General features: G+C 40.6%; 1 pseudogene across 3 annotated transcripts in view; it reads left to right on the forward strand.

Moving 5' to 3' along the window:
* LOC147375359 (small ribosomal subunit protein uS14 pseudogene) overlaps window positions 1–15,655 on the forward strand; it is a 63,780-nt pseudogene extending 48,125 nt beyond the window's left edge. For all 3 annotated transcript variants that reach the window (XR_015159489.1, XR_015159487.1, XR_015159490.1), the window contains 2 exons: window positions 11,434–11,513; window positions 14,874–15,655. The product of XR_015159489.1 is annotated as a small ribosomal subunit protein uS14 pseudogene, transcript variant X3 (transcript). The remainder of the gene's footprint in view (window positions 1–11,433; window positions 11,514–14,873) is intronic.
* The last annotated feature ends 1,606 nt before the right edge of the window (window positions 15,656–17,261 follow it).

The raw sequence follows: 17,261 nt of genomic DNA on the forward strand, positions 1-17,261 counted from the left end.
AACAGTACCTATTTCATAGGATTCATCTGCAGATTAAGAGAAATAATGATCTCCTAATTAACCTGTGAAGTCCATGGTTCAGTGTATGGCTACATGTCCTCAGAAGACCTAACTGTACCCACTGTCTCCACTTCATCTCATCCCAGGCTTTCTTGAACCTACTCCAGTCAGCTTTTGTCAGCTCATCATTATCCCATAACGGTTCTTGTCAAGGTCACAAGTATTCACTGTGCTGCTAGCTTCAGTGGTTAATTCCCAGCCCTTATAATACTACTCTTCTAGGCTTTCTTCCTCCTATGGGCTGTTCCTTCTTGGCCTCTCTTCCCATTTTTTTTTTTTTCTTATCTCTAAGTATGTAAATATTGGTGTGCTCTATGGCTCAGTTCTGTCTATATTCACTCTTTGGGGCTCTCATCTAATTTCATGCTTTTCAAACCAAGTCTACACTGATGATGCCCAGGTATCTTCAGTGTGAACTCAAACACTGAACTCCAGGTATATATTCAGCTGCTTAACTAATGAGTTTACCTGTATACTTAATAGGTTTCTCAAAGCTAATATGTCTGGATCCAAACTGTTGATCTTCCTTCCACTCCCCTTTAATTGTGTTCTCCTTCCACTGTCTTCTCCATCTTGGTAAATTGCTCTTCTGTCTTACCAGTTCCTCAGTCTAAAATCCTTGAGGTCATGCTTGGCTCTTCTTCTTTTTGTTTTTTGAAACTGAAGTATAGTTGACTTACAATGTTGTGCCAATCTCTGCTATATAGCGAAGTGACTCATTGTACACATATATACCTTCTTTAAAAGTTCTTTTCCATTACAGTTTATCCCAGAGACTGGATATAGTTCTCTGTGCTATACAATAGGACCTTGTTGTTTATCTATTCTAAATGTAATAGTTTGCATCTATGTTGACTCTTCTTTTTCTCACCCTCTGCAGTCTCATCCACCAGCAAATCCTTTCCTCTACTGCCACCTTGGTTCTCCATCATTTTTGCCTGATCTCCACTTCTAACCTTGCCCCCTGTAGGTTCTTCTTCACGCACACCCGCTGGAGTGATCATTTTAAAACTCAGATTCTCACCCTTCTCGGCTCAAAACCATTCAGTGACTTTCAGCTCACAGAATAAAAGTTAGAGTTCTTACTCTCACACCACATAATTGGCCCTAGTCGTCTTTCTTACTACCTCTTCCTCGCTTGGCTCCAGTCACACTGGCCGCCTTGCTATTGCTTGAACATGGGGTGTTCCCAGTTCAGGAGCTTTCTACTGCCTGGGATTGTCATCCCTCAGATATCCTCATGGCTGGTCCTTTTATTTCCTTTGGATTTTTGCCCAACTGTCACCTTCTCAGTGAGACTTTCCCTGGCCACACTTTTAAATCACACCTCATTACCATTCCCTATTGTCCTTTTCTGACATATTTTTTTTTAGCACTTACCTCCATCTGATATACCATATCTTATTTATTTGCTTATTGTCTACCCCCACTAGAGTTGTAAACTGCATGAACGCAGAACATTTGCCTCTTAGGTTCACTGCTGTATTCACAGTACCCAGAATAATACCTGATACCAGGTAGGCCTTCAATAAAATAGATAATAAAAATGAGCAGCAGATGAATGAGTGATGCTTAGTAAGCATTCAGTAAATGGTAGCTATATTGTATGCTATGTTTCTGTCCTTGGAGAGAGCCTGTTACAGTTAAGAGATGTGAGGGATAAGAAGTAGCTTTTTACAGGGCTATACTATGAACTTTGAAAGTGATTTGATATATAATCTATCCATTAAAACTTTTTGAGTAGAAAAGAAAAGTCAGAACTGCATTTTAGAGGATGAAGTTGCTGCATTAGACCTGATGAATTAGAAAGGAAGAAATCAGAGGCAGAGAGAGCAATTAGGAGGATGGATGATACCACCATCTAAGTTAAGCAAAAAGGATAGCCCAAGTGTTGGCAGTAAGAAAAAAGGATGTTGTTACATGGCAGTTGCCTGGAGTGTTTGGAGTGAAATTGTTGCTACCTGGAAGCTGTAAAGTAGGAGGTCTGTCAAAGATGGTAGAGTTCATTGGTGATGGTGGTTTAGACCCCATGAACCATATCCCACCAGGCTCCTCTGTACATGGGATCTCCCAGGCAAGAATTCTGGAGTGGGTTGCCATTTCCTTCTCCAGGGGATATTCCTGACCCAGGGATCGAACCCAGGTCTCCTGCATCGCAGGTAGTCTCCTGCATTTCAGGCCGATTCTTTACCGACTGAGCCACCAGGGAAGCTCAGAGTTCATTGCCACAATATAATTGAAGAAGGTCCCGGAGGAGAGGATGACATCATGAACACATGTGGAAGGAAGGTTAGCCTTAGCAAGGAGGGAGGGATACTTCTTTCTTTGAGAGGGCAGATAAATACTCAGGGGCATTTTGAGGTACGGAGGAGGTTGACAAAGTTCTTAGAATAGAGTTCAGAGCTTGGAGAAAATATTAAGAGCAGTGTTCCATGCACTGTTGAATAAGGAACTAACTAGAGATAATGGAGGAAAAGCTGAGCAGCAGTGAGGGCATCTGGTGTGGGCAGCATTTTCTTTCTCAGAATGAGTGGGCAGAAAAATAATTACACTTGCATTCTATGAGCTTCCATCTAACGTAATGTAGGAAGGAAAACTAATGTTTCATCTAGATTCTAGCTTCAAGAAATAACAAGAACTTTTGGGAAATAATGCCGAGTTCTTAAATGACTGACGTTTAATGGTTACTTCAGGATTATAAATTGATATGCCTAGACAGATGTAGTTTTTAGAGAAAATTTTTCTTATTTTCTTATTAGTGTTTGTTTGTTTTGAAAGGTTATATGCTTATGGAAACATACTAAAAATTTCAGAAAAACCATGTTCGCTGTATATGGACTCTAGCAGTGAGCTCTCCCCACATTAGGTGCCCCAACCCAAACCTGCAGGAATTTTACTCTGAATTTCTGCTGAAACTGATACTTGTTGGCAGCCGGGAGTGGTGTTGAAATACGGACTTACCAGTAAAAGCTGCCACGGGAAATTGCCAGCTCTTTTTACATCATCCAACAAATGACCATTTGTTAGAGATCAGCTATGTTAAAGCATTAATAACCTGTCCTAGTTTGAACCGACATCTGAAAGAGAATTGTTAATTCTTTTGACATGTACATACTGTTGAGAGGTTTACTTTCTGCAAACATAGTAAGATTGGCTTAAATGTATTTCACTTGCCTATATTCTAAGAGCTTGGTAATGATACAGATGGTTGTATCAAGGACTTTTAGATTTTGTACATTTTCCATACTCCTTTCTTGCTGCCTGGGTGCTTCTCTATCAGTTCTGCCCCTCCCTCCTCTCCTTTGAAACAACTCACATAGCATGTCTCCAGGAAGCCAACACTGATTAATTTAATATGACATATTATTCTTTCATTCCTGTAGTCTGCCCCCTCAGCACCTACCTGAGTTCTCAACCCTGCCCCTTTGTGGGGAACATGATATAGAGAGCCTCAGAGTCTCCCATCCCCAGTGTACAGGAGAAAGAGCATAGTCTTTGGAGATACCCAAACCTGGGTTCACACCTTGGCTTTGTCATTCATTAGATATAAACTTTGCCTGAGTCCAATTGTCTCACCTAGAAAATGGTGAGAATATTGTCTGTCTGTGGAGCAGTTGTGGGGATTAAATGAGATAAGGTATGTAAAGACCCTAGCATGGTAAGTGCTCAGTAAGTCATTACGTCCTTCCCAACCTATAAATTAAACATTAATTTTGCTTAAATGCATTGGAATTGCCTGTGATTCTTTAAAAGGACATAGGGAGCCGAGGAAGCATCTGGGATGCATCAGATGCTGATGAATTGGTGAAGGCCCAGCGAAAACTGAGCTGTTGAATGTTTGTATTTTTCCTGTAACAAGAGGAGCCATATAACTTAGGAGCTGGGAGTGTAGGCTTTGGCAGCAGGAATCTGCTTCCCTACCTAGCTCAGCCACTTACTAGCTGTGTGACCTTGAGCAAGCTGTTTGACCTCTCTTACCCTTATAGGGTTCTTATTAAGATCAAATGAGTCCAAGTATGTGAAGTTCTCAGCATAGTAAGAGCTCAGTAAGTGCTGATATAATAGCAGCAGCAGCAGCAGCAGCAGCAGCATTTTATTTCCTAAAGTCACTAGGAGTTCTTTCTTGGAATATTAAAATCTAATCCAACTGTAAATCAAGTCCAGCTATCTCAATTTGCTAGCTTTTCTTTTTTTTTTTCTCCCTGCTCTTCGATGTTATATATCTGCAAGGGAACTGGTTTTTCCAGACTGGAAATACTTGAATTTTTAAGACTTCAGACCTTTTTTTCAAGTAATGAGAGAAAATTTAGATAGACGCAGAGATGGAATGGCCATTGAGACACAGTCTTTTTAGGGGTTATTTCTGCATCCTAAGACGTAAAATAAAAATGTTTAGTTTTGAATCTTGTTTTAGTTACTTAATAAAAGGACATGCTATGCTTTAATAGTTTGCCCCCATCCCAGTCTGTTTGTACTGCTGTTTGAACATACCACACTTGGGTGACTCAAAAAAACAGGAATTTATTTGTCATAGTTCTAGTGACTGCAAGTCCAAGATCAAGGCATCAGCATGGTCACCTTTTTTGAGTATCCTCTGCCTGGTTCATAGCCAGTGCTTTCTTGCTGTGGGCCCACATTGTGGAAGGGCTCAGGGTCTCTCTGGAGCCTCTTTATAAGGCATAAATCCCATTCATAAAGGCTCTACCCTTATGACACCCGAAGGCCTCCCTGCTGATACGATCGTACTGTTGTTCAGTCGCTAAGTTGTGTCTGGCTCTTTGTTACCCCATCGACTGCAGCATGCCAGGCCTCCCTGTCTCCTGGAGTTTGCCCAAGTTCATGTCCATTGAATCCATGATGCTATCTAACCATCTCATCTTCTGCCGCTCTCTTCTACTTTTGCTTTCAATCTTTCCCAGCATCAGAGTCTTTTCCAGTAAGTCGGCTCTTTGCATCTCATAGCCAAAAGTATTGTAGCTTCAGATTCAGCTTGAGTCCTTCCTGTGAATATTCAGAGTTGATTTCCTTCAAGATTGACTGGTTCCTTCAAGATTGACTGGTTTGATCTCCTTGCTGTCCAAGGGACTCTCATAATTTGAAAGCATCCATTCTTGGCTCTCAGCCTTCTTTATGGTTCAACACTCACATCTGTACATGACTACTGGAAAGACCATAGCTTTGACTATACGGACCTTTGTTGGCAAAGTGATAGTTTTAATATGCTGTCTAGGTTTGTCATAGTTTTCCTTCCGTGAAGCAAGTGTCTTCTAATTTCAGGACTGCAGTCACCATCCACAGTGATTTTGGAGCCCAAGAAGAAAAAATTTGTCACAGCTTCCACTTTTTCCCATTCTATTTGCCATAAAGAGATGGGACTGGATACCATGAACTTCGTTTTTTGAATGTTGAGTTTTAAGCCAGCTTTTTCACTTTCCTCTTTCACCCTCATCAGGTGACTCTTAGTTCCTCTTTACTTTCTGCCATTAGAATGGTATCATCTGCATATCTAAGGTTGTTGCTATTTCTCCCAACAATTTTAATTTCAGTTTGTGATTCATCCAGTCCAGTGTTTTGCATGAAGTACTCTGCATATAAGTTAAATAAACAGGGTGACAATATATAGCCTTGTTGTATTCCTTTCCCAATTTTGATGCAGTCAGTTGTTACAGATAAGGTTCTAACTGTTATTTTTGGTCCACATACAGGTTTCTCAGGAGACAGGTAAGATGGTCTGGTATTCCCATCTCTTTAAGAAATTTCCACCGTTTGTTGTGATCCACAGTCAAAGGCTTTCACATAGTCAATGAAACAGAAGTAGATGTTTTTTTGTGAAATTCCCTTGCTGTCTCTATTATCCAATAAATGCTGGCAATTTGGTCTCTGGTTCTTCTGCCTTTTCTAAACTCAGCTTATACATCTGGAAGTTCTCGATTCAAATACTGGTGAAGCTTACCTTGAAGGATCTTGAGCGTAACCTTCTAGCATGGGAAGTTAGTGCAATTGTCCAGTAGTTTGAACATTCTTTAGCACTGCCCTTCTTTGGAATTGGGATATAAACTAATCCTTTCCAGTCCTTTGGCCACTGCTGGGTTTTCCAAATTTGCTGACATCTTGAGTACAGCACTTTAGCATCATCCTTCAGGATTTGAAATACCTCAGCTGGAATTCCATCCTCCACTAGATTTGTTGGTAATAGTGCTTCTTAAGGCCCACTTGACTTCACACTCCAGGACGTCAGGCTCTAGGTGAGTGACCACACCATTGTGGTTATATGCATCATTAAGACCTTTTTTGTATAGTTCTTCTGTGTGTTCTTGCCACCTCTTCTTAATTTCTTTTGCATCTGTTGTGTCCTTACTGTTTCTGTCCTTTATCATGCCCATCCTTGCATGACATGTTCCTTTGATATCTCCAATTTTCTTGAAGAGAGCCCTAGTCTTAGCCATTCTATGGTTTTCCTTTATTTCTTTGCATTGTTTATTGAAGAAGGCCTTCTTATCTCTTCTTACTTTTCTCTGGATCTCTCCATTCACTTAGTTATATCTTTCCCTTCCTCCTTTGCCTTTTGCTTCTCTTCTTTCCTCAGCTATTTGTAAAGCCTCCTCAGACAACCACTTTACTTTCTTGCATTTCTTTTACTTAGGGATGGTTTGGGTCACCACCTCCTGTACAATGTTATGAACCTCTTTCCATAGTTCTTCAGACACTTTGTCTCCCAGATCTAATCCCTTGGATCTTTTTAGCACCTCCACTGTATGACCATAAGGGATTTGATTTAGGTCATACCTGAGTGGCTTAGTGGTTTTTCCCACTTTCTTTAGTTTAAGCCTGAATTTTGCTGTAAGGAGCTGATGATCTCAGCCACAGTCATCTCCAGGTCTTCTTTTTGCTGACTATATAGAGCTTCTCCATCTTTAGCTGCAAAGAATTCAATCAGTCTGATTTTGGTTAGGGCATAGGCTTGGGTTACTGTGATGTTGAGTGGCTTTCCTTGGAAACAGACCGAGGTCATTCTGCTGTTTTTGAGATTGCACCCGTGTGTTGCATCTCAGACTCTTTTGTTGGTTATGAGGGCTACTCCATTTCTTCTAAGGGATCCTTGCCCACAGTGAAAGAAAAGAAAGAAAGAAAGTGTTAGTTTTGTCGGCTCTTTGTGACCCCATGGACTGTAGCCTGCCAGGCTTCTCTGTCCATGGAATTCTCCAGGCAGGAAAACTGGAGTGGGTTGCCATTTCCTTCTCCAGGGGATCTTCCTGACCCGGGGATCAAACCCAGGTCTCTTGCATTGCAGGCAGTTTCTTTACCATCTGAGCTGCCAGGAGTAGATATAATGGTCATCTAAATTAAATTGGCATAAAAATGTACTCCAGTCCATTTTAGTTCACTGATTCCTAAGACGTCAATGTTTGCTCTTTCCATCTCCTGTTTGACTACTTCCAATTTACCTTGATTCATGGACCTAACATTCCAGGTGCCTGTGCAGTATTTTTCTTTACAGCATCGGATTTTACTTTTACCACTAGACATATCCACAACTGAGCATCTTTTCCACTTTGGCCTAGCTGCTTCATTCTTTCTGGAGCTGTTAGTAATTGCCCTCCACTCTTGAACAGTAGCATATTGGACACCTATCCTCAGGGGGGCTCATCTTCCGATGTAATATCTTTTTGCCTTTTTTTATCGTTCATGGGGTTCTCCTGGCAAGAACACTGGAGTGGTTTGCCATTCCCTCCTCCAGTGGACCACGTTTTAGCAGATCTATGACCCGTCTGTCTTGGGTGGCCCTGCACGGCATGGCTCATAACTTCATTGAGTTATGCAAGCACCTCCACCTCAACAAGGCAGTGATCCATGAAGGGGACTATCACAGTAGGTATTAGGATTTCAAAATAAGAGTTTTGGGGTATACAAGCATTCAGATCATATATAGCAAGTCCGATCTTTTTTTTTTAATTAAGGCACAGATTAACTATTGTGCCATGATTTGATATTATTACAATTATTAGTAGTAATACTATTAGAGTAATATTTTTATATAGATTACCCAAAGAACTGACTGCTGGAAATTCTGATTTCTTGGTGAAATTTTCCTTTTGCATTTGAAACTTCTCTTTTGTCCAAGGAAGAAATGGCTGGTTTAGCAATGAGGTTAGAGTCTTTGTGGTATGGCCTTTTTTCTTTGATTATACTATTAAAATTGATATTTTTAAAACTTTGTTTTTATATAAGTAATATATACTCAAGTGCAAACAAAATGAAAAATTACTCTCCTATAATCCCACCCATCTATATCATGAGTTCACAAATGATGGCCTATGCGCCAGATTCAACCCACCACCTGTTTTCTTTATTTTGTTTTGTGTAAAAATTTTCTGAAGTTTAGCCCATAAGGAAGGGTATAAATCTGAGTGTTTAGCTTGATAAATATTAACAAATGAATATATCTCCCAGCTCAAGATGCAGAATGTTGCCATCACTCTAGAAACCTCCTCACACCACCTCCCATTACTATTCACTCCCAAAAGGAACTACTATTCCGAATTCTACCACCATCGGTTGATTTTATTTATTTTAGAAATTCATATAGATGGAGCCATACAATATTTACTGTTTGAGGTGTGGCTTCTTTTGCTCATCATTGTAAGATTCATTATATTTTTGCATGTAGCATTAGTTCATTTTTACTATGTGAATGCACCAGAATTTATTTATTCAGTTCAGTTCAGTTCAGTCGCTCAGTCATGTCCGACTCTTTATGACCCCGTGAATCGCAGCATGCCAGGCCTCCCCGTCCATCACCATGTCCCAGAGTTCACTCAGACTCACATCCATTGAGTCGGTGATGCCATCCAGCCATCTCATCCTCTGTCGTCCCCTTCTCCTCCTGCCCCCAATCCCTCCCAGCATCAGAGTCTTTTCCAATGAGTCAACTCTTCGCATGAGGTGGCCAAAGTATTGGAGTTTCAGCGTTAGCATCATTCCTTCCAAAGAACACCCAGGGCTGATCTCCTTCAGAATGGACTGGTTGGATCTCCTTGCAGTCCAAGGGACTCTCAAGAGTCTTCTCCAACACCACAGTTCAAAAGCACCAATTCTTCGGCGCTTAGCTTTCTTCACAGTCCAACTCTCACATCCATATATGACTACTGGAAAAACCATAGCCTTGACTAGATGGACCTTTGTTGGCAAAGTAATGTCTCTGCTTTTCAATATGCTGTCTAGGTTGGTCATAACTTTCCTTCCAAGGAGTAAGCGTCTTTTAATTTCATGGCTGCAGTCGCCATCTGCAGTGATTTTGGAGCCCCCCAAAATAAAGTCTGACACTGTTTCCACTGTCTCCCCATCTATTTGCCACGAAGTGATGGGACCAGATGCCATGATCTTTGTTATTTGAATGTTGAATTTTAAGCCAGCTTTTTCACTGTCCTTCCTAGGGGAATATACAGAGGCATGAATGAATACCAGAAAGCAGCAATCACAGGGGTCACCTTAGTGCCTGTGTGCTACAGTAGCAATTATTAATATATTGGTCTCCAAGTTTGCAAGTTGGAATCTACAAGTTTATAAGCTTCTTCCTATATGTCTATCAGGGCTTCCCTGATAGCTCAGTTGGTAAAGAATCCACCTGCAATGCAGGAGACCCCAGTTCTATTCTTGGGTTGGGAAGATCCACTGGAGAAGGGATATGTTACCCACTCTAGTATTCTTGGGCTTCCCTTGTGGCTCAACTGGTAAAGAATCCTTCTGCAATGTGGGAGACATGGGTTTGATCCCTGGTTTGGGAAGATCTCCTGGAGAAGGGAAAGGCTACCCACTCCAGTATTCCGGCCTAGAGAATTCCATGGACTGCATAGTCCATGGGTTGCAAAGAGTCGGACATGACTGAGCAACTTTCACTTTCACTTTATACATATATAATTGAATATCTGTTTTTAAGTAAAACATGGGTTCATGCCTACAGTTTGTTTTGAAACTGGTTTATGTAACAATCTCTTCAAGAATTTCCCATGTCTTTAAGAATTCTTAAAGAGATGGGAATGCCAGACCACCTTACCTGTCTCCTGAGAAATCTGTATGCAGGTCAAGAAGCAATAGTTAGAACTGAGCATGGAACAACAGACTGGTTCCAAATAGGGAAAGGAGTACGTCGAGGCAGTATATTGTCACCCTGCTTATTTAACTTATATGCACAGTACCTCATGAGAAATGCTGGCCTGGATGCAGCACAAGCTGGAATCAAGATTGCTGGGAGAAGTATCAGTAACCTCAAATACACAGATGACACCACCCTTATGACAAAAAGTGAAGAAGAACTAAACAGCCTCTTGATGAAAGTGAAAGAGGAAAGTGAAAAAGTTGGCTTAAAACTCAGCATTCAGAAAAATAAGATTATGGCATCCAGTCCCATCATTTCATGGAAAATAGATGGGGAAACAATGGAAACAGTGACAGACTTTATTTTCTTGGCCTGCAAAATCACTACAGACGGTGACTGCAGCCATGAAATTAAAAGACACTTACTCCTTGGAAGAAAAGCTATGACCAGCCTAGACAGCATATTAAAAAGCAAAGACATTACTTTGCTGACAAAGGTCCATCTAGTGAAAGCTATGGTTTTTCCAGTAGTCATGTATGGATGTGAGAGTTGGACTATAAAGAAGGCTGAGCACTGAAGAACTGATGTTTTTGAACTGTGGTATTGGAGAAGACTCTTGAGAGTCCCTTGGACTGCAAGGAGATCCATCCAGTCCATCCTAAAGGAAACCAGTCCTGAATATTCATCGGAAGGACTGATGCCGAAGCTGAAACTCCAGTACTTTGGCTACCTGATGCAAGGAACTCACTGGAAAAGACCTTGATGCTGGGAAAGATTGAAGTCAGGAGAATAAGGGGACAACAGAAGACAAGATGGTTGGATGGCATCACTGACTTGATGGACATGAGTTTGAGCAAGCTCCTGGAGTTGGTGATAGACAGGGAAGCCTGGCATGCTATAGTCCATGGGATTGCAAATAGTCAGACATGACTGAGCAACCGAACTGAACTGAACTATATAACAATATCATGAACTGTATAATGTGAATGTGTCTTTTCAGGTCGTGAAATGTAGATCCTTATCATTGAATGGCTGCATTGTACCCCTCTATATGAATATACCATGATTATTTAATGAATTCCCTCTTCTCTTAAATATTACAGTTGCTTGTGATTTATGCCATATTTTACCAGGCTGCTGTAGAGTGTATGTGAGTGCCCATGTGCCCACACTAACACCGGCTGTGATTCTGTTACAGTCAGTGACTTTTGACTAAAATGTACACATGAAACTGAACACTCCCTTTTTCTCCATCCTTCTGCATGTCTCTTCTTTAGATAAGAAGGCTGACTGAACAATCACAATGACTGACTCGGACTTACTGGCTCTGATGACTGGTAAAATGAATCCTCAGATGGTAAGTATGACGATACTTATGTCCTTGTATTAGGTGGATTTTAGCCTGTTTCACTTCATCACCTATTTCAGCCTCATCCCATAAAGTGTAAAGTGGTCAAACCCACAAAACTCAGTGTTCCCCAAATATTCACTTAATGGATGACAAATAGTTGTGGAGCTAGCCATGTGTCAGCCATTGCCCTGTGTGCTGAAAATGTCCAGATGAATAAGAAACAGTTCACATGCTCTGGGCATCCACAGTTTGGTATGAGACAGTTGTGCAGAAGGATAAGTGCAACGAAATATCTGTGGTGCCCTGTCTGGCTTGTGGTTGGGGAGGGTGGAAGAAGGAGAAGCCGTATCTTCCTGGGCTCTCAGAGAAGGCTTCACAGAGGAAATAATGCTTGACTTTGTCCTGGGGGTGATCAGGAGTCATCAGTGCACAGGTGGAGAGTAGGAGCCATCCAAATAGGAGAAAGGACTAGTCGTCACAGAGGCAAGACGTTTTACCTTTTGCGTCTTTGCCTGTGCTCCTTTTTTGTCTGAGCTGTGATTTCCTTGACAAACTTCTTATCTTTTAAAATGATCTTAGGGACTTCCCTGGTGGTCCAGTGGCTAAGACTGTGCTCCCAGTTAATTAATGGGGCTTATGTTTGATCCTTGGTCAGGGAACTAGATCTCACATGCTACAACTAAGAGTTTGCATTCTGCAATTAAAGATCCCTTATGCTGCAGGTAAGACTCAGCACAGCCAAATAAAATAAATGAATATTAATCTAACAAAACAAAATGAACTTAGTTGCTATGTTTAAAGACCTCCTACCACACGGTTGGGGAGCTATAGTCAGCACCTCTTCTGGGCCACTTACTGGACTGCCAGCCTAGCACTTGTCTCATCACACCAGTCGTGATATGCCTGTCTCATCTCCCAGTAGAATGTGCATGTCTCAAGGGAACAAACCACATCTTGTTCATCTTTGTGTCTCCAGAACTTAGCATGATGCCTGGCAGTTTTAAATGTTCACAATCACTGGATTAATTTGTATTTCTCTAAAATGTATTCATGGCTTGTATAGATTTTTCAGGCCCCCGGATTGTCAAGGGTCTTCTTGTATTCTTTACTGGCACAATGTTGAGCAGACTTGATATACGTTATCCATAGATAACACAAAGGAAGCTAAGATGCTGCTTTCCATTGTAACCTTATTTTTTTTTGTTGTTACCTCAACCTTATTTGGGCTTCCCTGATAGCTCAGATGGTAAAGAATCTGCCTATTATTTGGGAGACCTGGATTCAATCCCTGGGTCAGAAAGATTCCCGGAGAAGGGAACGGCTACCCACTCCAGTATTCTTTCCTGGAGAATCCCATGGACAGAGGAGCCTGGCAGGCTATAGTCCATGAGATCGCAAAGAGTCAGACAGGACTGAAGCGACTAACACTTTCAGCCTTATTTGTTTTAGATCTTGTTCCTGTGGTGAAGTCACTCAGTGGTGTCTGACTCTTTGCGACCCCATGGACACCAGGCTCCTCTGTCCATGGGATTTTCTAGGCAAGAGTACTGGAGTGGGTTGCCATTTCCTTCTCCAGGGAATCTTCCCGACCCAGGGATAGAACCCAGGTCTCCTGCATTGTAGACAGACGCTTCACCGTCTGAGCCACCAGGGTACCCTCATAATTTGAAAGATTGGATAAAACAACTAAATCTGACTCCTACTTGTATTCCTTTTAAAAATGCTTATTGTAAGCAACTAAGCACATTTCAACTGATGCATTGACAAGTAAGAGACTTGTATCTATGATGTTTCAGTTGAATATGTACCGTTGACACTGACATTTGCACCCACTGAGCTGTTTTCAAAATCTGGACAGAACAGAGGCCATCAGTCTCGGAGCTGGCACATTCCCCTTCCCACCCACCACCACTCATGCCACTGTGCACTCCATACATTTCCTTGGTAGCGTGGTCAAGCTTCACTCTCAGCTGCCCTCGTTCTCTCAGTTTATCTGTTTACCACCCATTTGGAGAGTAAAATGTCAGCTTACTTTTCCTGAACACCTGTTAGCACCCAGAGGAATTAAAGATAAAAATGGGAGACCTTTGTGTTAATGTGCTAATGGTCTTCCCTTATGCTCAGAAGAGGATTTGACTGGAAACCGTTAAATACAGTGGAAATTATAATTTATATGTTTGGCTACAGTTGAAGCAAAGCAATATGCTCTCTAGCAGAAAGCACATATGAAGAGTACCTTAGGGCCCAGATTTAAATGATTCTTTTGTTTGGAGTCTCTAAAAGGTGAAGACTCATTTTTTCTCTGTAATCATTATTAAATAAAATGTAATTTCTTCTTTTAATTAAGAAAAGGGAAATATGGTGAGTTTCTCTGGTAGGAACTACTGGTCCATATTTTTAAAAGACATATGTTAAATATATTGTGTTCTGAGACACTTGACCTTTAAGTCATCAGACAGAAGGCTGTGTGCCATATAGAAAGGAAATATTTAGTTTGTCCAGACAGAGGAGGGGGGGGAAAAAAGGAATTAGTCACCCTCACCAGAAGGTGTAGAGAAAGCAGAGCTCTGCACTTTCCTACTAGTGAGGCAGAAGAACTCCTCACTTCTTAATGTACTTGTTAGGAAGTGAAGACTACCAGCAACTTTTCCTCTATTTTAAGAATTGAGTAAGAAGACTGAGATCATAGCAGAGAAATCATGCTATGTTCCCAATTTTGCTATTTCTTTAAAGTTTTCCTAGGATTTTGTTACATGATAAATTTAGCAAACATCATGTGATCTAATCCCAGGCTGTTGTTAAGTGGAACAAATTGTGGCTCTGCATTGGGGACTGGTTTGAGTCTCCTTATTGAGCCAAAGATTCACACAGGCACCTCAGCAGGCTGCCTGGCCTCCCCCTGTAGGGAATACATCTCCATCATGTAGACCAAAAAAGGGAGAAAAATGGTGACATTTCATTGCATAGATGCATCTGTAATGGAATCCCAAGTTTCTGAGTGTGTTACACATGTGCTTTTCCTCCCTGCTGGCAGACCCACTGAATGTGTAATGTTTTTAAACAAAATCAGTCTAGTATGAACCCACTCTGCCTAATATTTGAGGAAGACAGGTAATGGCAGACTCAATTTCCAAGAGAACAGATTTGGGAAAGCTGTGTCTTTTGACTGCTCTGTGTAAAGCGTGACTTTTACACATTTACCCTTGTGAGGAATCTGGTGCTAACTCTATTCCCGAAAGCCAAGTTTCATATTTTGAAGAAAGTTTAAGAGACTTGGATAAATAAATCATCTTGGGGCTGGACAGTCTAGAAATATTAGCAATCTCAAAACAAAAAATAATAAATTTTCTTTCTTCTTCCTCACAGGCCTTCTTTCAAGGCAGATTGAAAATCACTGGCAACATGAATCTGGCTCTGAAGTGACAAAATCTCCAGCTTCAGCAGCAGGCAAAGCTAAGCTGTAAAGAACTCCCTTTGCCTACCTTTGAAAATCAAGTTGAGATATATAGATATATATATATTTCATTGTCAGAACTTAGATTGAAACTACACATTGGGAAATAGCATGAAGTTTGTTTTTCAATGGGTGTGACCAATCTTGTTTTTCCTAAGCCCTGGGTGAACAGAGCCTGATGGTTTACTACTGCTTTGCTGAATTGCATTCAACTGTGCATTGCAAAGTTAATATGGTAATTATGGTTTGGGGTGAAATTGAATTTTAGAATAAAATTAGGAATAGAAAAATCCAAAAACTATGTAAACAAAAGCTCTCATTTTGGTTATAAAGCACATTTGAGGATTATTGTGCTGAAGATTCAATTTAAGTTTTCTTTGGGAGAACTAGGGAGGAAACAGAACGCCAGTAGCTGGCCAGTGTTCAGTGTCGTGCACTTAATGACCTCAGCCGATTTCCCAGGGACAGTTCTTTAAATTCTGTATTAGGATTAAAAAAAAAAACTTTAAAATTTTGCATTTCATGCCATCAAAGCAGTATTTTCTTCCCACATTAAAGAAATATGATCAAAGTTTGGGAGTAAATATCTATTTTTAAATGAGTTTCTTTCTTGAAAAAAATTCAGTGTATTAGAACCATAAAATGCTGTTGTGAAAAATAATTGAACAAATAAAGTTTGCTTTAAGATGCACAATTTTCAAATTATACTCTTGTATTACTTTAATTAAATTTGTAGAACTCTCTTTTCTTTGTTATAATTTTCCTTTTCCATATGTTTAGTTTACTAGCCACATTTATCTTCCTAGATTTTCTCATGCTAATGCTGTTTCTAATAATTCAGTAAGATATGGAGTAAAATAATGCTTTCAGAAGAATGTTTAATAGAAAACTGTTCTTCCTCACCTCCTTTTTTTTTTCTTGTGTATCTTCTTTTGATTCAGAGTTCTCTAAATGATAGAGAGTAAGAGAAACATTGGAGATTTACAATCTGTCTTATCTAGACCTCTATTTACTGCTACTTTCCCATAATCAGTCACTAGTTCTTGGTTAGGGACGTGCTGTGTTGTGGAGGAAAGGGCACTTGACTAGGAGTCAGGAGTCTTGTTTCTCTTAGGCAAATAAGTAATGTCTGACAGTTTCTAACCTGTTAAAATAGGGCATTTAAGATGGTCCCTAAGGCTCCTTCTGCTCTGATAAGCCTGTGAGTCTACTCAGAGCCCAGCAGAACTGTTTGGGAGTTATTCGGGGCACACCTTTCTGCTGGAACACAATTACTTTACCAAAGATGAGTCAGAGGCAAAGTGCTGGGTGGTTTCAGTTGTTTGTTTAGATGTTCGGCATCTCTACTAATCAAATCAGGACTGTGGATCCCATAGCCCTTGGCCACTTAACTTTGCATGTTCTGCAACAAGCAGCACAGTGTCTGGGAATGGGGCAATATGCTAAATTAAGCCAGTATAAGTTGATTTCAGGTTTCCCAGGTGGCTCGGCAGTAAAGAATTCACCTGCCAGTGCCAGAGCTGCAGGAGATGCGGGTTCGATCCCTGGGCCAGGAAGATCCGCTGGAAGAGGAAATGGCAACCTACTCCAGTATTCTTGCCTGAAGAATCCCATGGACAGAGGAGCCTGGCAGGCTACAGTCCATGAGGTCGCAAAGACTCGTACATGACTAAACAATTGAACAGGAGCACAAGTTGATCTCAAGTCCCGAAAATGAATTCAGAACACAGACTTACTTCCTAATCGTGTTGGCTTTTTATTCTGTGAAGAAAAAAATAGTTCAAGAAAAAAGTTCCAACAAAATGTCTGATTTACTTGTAGTTTGGATTTGCTGCATTATTCTGCTTCCTGTTGTTCAGGATAACAGGAGATATTTGTTATAGGCTTTAGGATGAACCTGAAAAAAAAAAGAAAGAAAAGAAAGCCAAAAACTGGTTCTTGGAGTAGAGATGTATCCATATATAAGTGCAATTTATATTATTCAAAAAACTAAGATCATGGCATCCAGTCCCATCACTTCACAGCAAATAGATGGGGAAACAATGGAAATAGTGACAGACTTTATTTTCTTGGGCTCCAAAATCACTGCAGATGGTGACTGCAGCCATGAAATTAAAAGACCCTTGCTCCTTGGAAGAAAAGCTATGACAAACCTAGACAGCATATTAAAAAGCAGAGACATTACTTTGCCAACAAAGGTCCGTCTAGTCAAAGCTATGGTTTTTCCAGTATTCATGTATGGATGTGAGAATTGGACCATAAAGAAAGCTGTGTGCCAAAGAATTGATGTTTTTGAATTT

Source organism: Bos grunniens, chromosome 3, assembly GCF_055505025.1.
Source record: "Bos grunniens cultivar Pamir isolate PY7600 chromosome 3, Bosgru_T2T1.0, whole genome shotgun sequence".
Taxonomy (NCBI): domain Eukaryota; kingdom Metazoa; phylum Chordata; class Mammalia; order Artiodactyla; family Bovidae; genus Bos; species Bos grunniens.